At 31.2% G+C, this 3,344-nt stretch overlaps 2 long non-coding RNA genes across 3 annotated transcripts; one reads left to right on the top strand and one right to left on the bottom strand.

Annotated features, from left to right (window-relative positions):
• The first annotated feature begins 221 nt into the window (after window positions 1-221).
• On the top strand, window positions 222-1,147 carry LOC139879182 (uncharacterized). The gene is made up of 3 exons (XR_011770040.1): window positions 222-348; window positions 460-512; window positions 1,024-1,147. It is a non-coding gene; the product is annotated as an uncharacterized lncRNA (long non-coding RNA).
• A 187-nt stretch (window positions 1,148-1,334) lies between these two features.
• Window positions 1,335-2,288, bottom strand: LOC139879166 (uncharacterized). Of its 2 annotated transcripts, none has more exons than XR_011770029.1 (3): window positions 2,135-2,288; window positions 1,971-2,060; window positions 1,335-1,458 (listed from the first exon to the last, which is right to left on the bottom strand). It is a non-coding gene; the product is annotated as an uncharacterized lncRNA (long non-coding RNA). The 2 variants fall into 2 exon arrangements; XR_011770023.1 differs by having other exon boundaries at window positions 1,971-2,023.
• Window positions 2,289-3,344: the final 1,056 nt, after the last annotated feature.

Below are 3,344 nucleotides of genomic sequence, written 5' to 3'. Positions count from 1 at the left end.
AATTATTAATTATCTCTCTTATCTCTAATAAGAAAACAGATATGATGTCATATTTATTTAAAAAAAATCTACATATCCAAATTCTAACCTTTAGATTAGTTTTCAATCAATTAATCCCAGCCCTTAAAATTAGGTATGGCGTCATTTCGGATTTAAATAGGCAGTTACGCTTCCTAATTACACAAGTGCCCCAAGTCGGTTTTTCAATTGAAGGTTTTTAACTGATTAATAAGTCAGATCCCTAAAAACTGTATCATAAATCATGCGAGGTTTTCTTCTTCTCTGCCATTTTCCTTTACTTCTTCATAACAAATCAAGTCTTCCCATATACATCGTCTCTTAAATCAGGTATGCAATAATGCAAAAATTCTTGTACAGTGTAAAAATCTATTTCTTATTGATTTGTTTGTTCCTTTCACTAGGGGATTTGTTAAAAAATTGATTGATCATTAATCACAGATAGGATTACGAAAATTGAAGATATCAGGGAATCGATTGATCATTAAATCAGGGTTAGTGTTCTTATCAATTTTTATTGCATTTAATCTGTTATGAATGCTAATTTTGTGTACTTCGAGCGTGGTTATGCTGAAATAGTGAAGGAATTGGAGAATGATTTACTTCGGTATATATGTATTGAATTGGTTGGGTACTACAATTTGAGTTAAATTTTTGAAAACTGCAATTAGGTAGTTCCACGCATGAATTTTGTTTTAACAGAGTTCCAGGTTTGAATTGGTTAAACTTGAATGGTACGATATGCTGAGTTATTATAATATTTCAAAACTGATTTTGTTTATACAATGATTTTTTATCTATAGAATGATAACATTATGATGATGTAAATAAGATTGTGGCAACACTTATGCTGATGTCGTTGTTAAGTAGTCACACACTTACGCTAATGTAGTTATCGATCATAACAATATCTTTTGCCACATTGACATGTCTATAAATGGGTCAGTAGTTCAAGTACTTCTGTACTTAATTGCTAATGATATTAGTTTTGGAAAAAAAATGCAGCTTACAAGGAACTATGTCAGCTGGGTAGCTAAAAACATATGCATCATCAGCCCTTGGAGCTATCCGAATTATATGTAAGCTTACACATAAGAATGGCATAGTGTTAGAGCTGGTTACAAGAGGTTAACATGTTTTATTTTATTCACATAGTTTGTATAATCTTGGAGGCGACAAACTTGGTAGATTGATAGTGGGTCAGTTTGCTATCAGTTTGACTCGTACCTAATATAACCAAACTGACCCACTATCAGTCTACCAAGTTTGTCGCCTCCAAGATCATACAAACTATGTGAATAAAATAAAACATGTTAACCTCTTGTAACCAGCTCTAACACTATGCCATTCTTATGTGTAAGCTTACATATAATCCGGATAGCTCCAAGGGCTGATGATGCATATGTTTTTAGCTACCCAGCTGACATAGTTCCTTGTAAGCTGCATTTTTTTTTTCCAAAACTAATATCATTAGCAATTAAGTACAGAAGTACTTGAACTACTGACCCATTTATAGACATGTCAATGTGGCAAAAGATATTGTTATGATCGATAACTACATTAGCGTAAGTGTGTGACTACTTAACAACGACATCAGCATAAGTGTTGCCACAATCTTATTTACATCATCATAATGTTATCATTCTACAGATAAAAAATCATTGTATAAACAAAATCAGTTTCGAAATATTATAATAACCCAGCATATCGTACCATTCAAGTTTAACCAATTCAAACCTGGAACTCTGTTAAAACAAAATTCATGCGTGGAACTACCTAATTGCAGTTTTCAAAAATTTAACTCAAATTGTAGTACCCAACCAATTCAATACATATATACCGAAGTAAATCATTCTCCAATTCCTTCACTATTTCAGCATAACCACGCTCGAAGTACACAAAATTAGCATTCATAACAGATTAAATGCAATAAAATTGATAAGAACACTAACCCTGATTTAATGATCAATCGATTCCCTGATATCTTCAATTTTCGTAATCTTATCTGTGATTAATGATCAATCAATTTTTTAACAAATCCCCTAGTGAAAGGAACAAACAAATCAATAAGAAATAGATTTTTACACTGTACAAGAATTTTTGCATTATTGCATACCTGATTTAAGAGACGATGTATATGGGAAGACTTGATTTGTTATGAAGAAGTAAAGGAAAATGGCAGAGAAGAAGAAAACCTCGCATGATTTATGATACAGTTTTTAGGGATCTGACTTATTAATCAGTTAAAAACCTTCAATTGAAAAACCGACTTGGGGCACTTGTGTAATTAGGAAGCGTAACTGCCTATTTAAATCCGAAATGACGCCATACCTAATTTTAAGGGCTGGGATTAATTGATTGAAAACTAATCTAAAGGTTAGAATTTGGACATGTAGATTTTTTTAAATAAATATGACATCATATCTGTTTTCTTATTAGAGATAAGAGAGATGATTCAAGACCTAAATCTATGCTATCATCGTATACATGGCACTTTAGTGAAATGTTTGAATATATGATTTTTAAAGCTAATTGGTAAAACTCATATGACCCGTTTTTTAGCTTTATTAAACAGAATCCAAACGGCCGACCAGTGATAAAATTATAAGCAAATGGAATGGTCTACTCGCTAAGGTTATCTACGAAAAATTAGTATCTAAGGACTATTCAAATGCTGAAGACGTTCAGATAAATGACTTCCCAAAGTCATAAGAAGTTGTTGACTAATGATTATAGTTTATAGTTTATACCCATTTTGTCACCTTTTTACAGTAACATAAAATGGAATCTGAATTTGTAGAATGATCTCTTACTATTTGTCACGGGTCAAAGAAAATTTTCAAATCATACAATACCCTTGGTAAGCATTGTATCTTTTATGGATTCTTTTCATACAATTTGATCTTTAACACTTCTTACTTGATTTGGCTAGAAAAACATGTGTCAGCTTCAAAAATGTATTCTGGATGTGAAACTTAAAGTGCCAGCTATTTTGATATGCTCTGCTATTTTGATTGTGCATTTGGTTTTCTGTAATTCTGTTGGTGTTGTGATGATATGTTTGTTGTTGTTTTTATTGTCGCTGCAAGTATTATTGGTTATTTTGCTTCATGGTTCGAGAGTTTGAATTGTACCATTTTGTATAGATGTGCTATATTTATTATGTGCTTAGTTGTTGCTAATAAGTTCTTATTATTGATATTGATTATTATTTTGCTTATTGGTAAAAGAGTTTTAGCATTTGATATGGTCCATAGCATGGTTTACTATTTTTGAAAAAAAAAAACAAAAAACAAAAAAAAAAAACTTGTGAATGTTTACTTGAT

Source organism: Rutidosis leptorrhynchoides, chromosome 1 (genome assembly GCF_046630445.1).
Source record: "Rutidosis leptorrhynchoides isolate AG116_Rl617_1_P2 chromosome 1, CSIRO_AGI_Rlap_v1, whole genome shotgun sequence".
NCBI lineage: Eukaryota > Viridiplantae > Streptophyta > Magnoliopsida > Asterales > Asteraceae > Rutidosis > Rutidosis leptorrhynchoides.
Note: the sequence above shows the minus strand (reverse complement) of the source record. Positions and strands in the feature narration are given on the sequence as shown.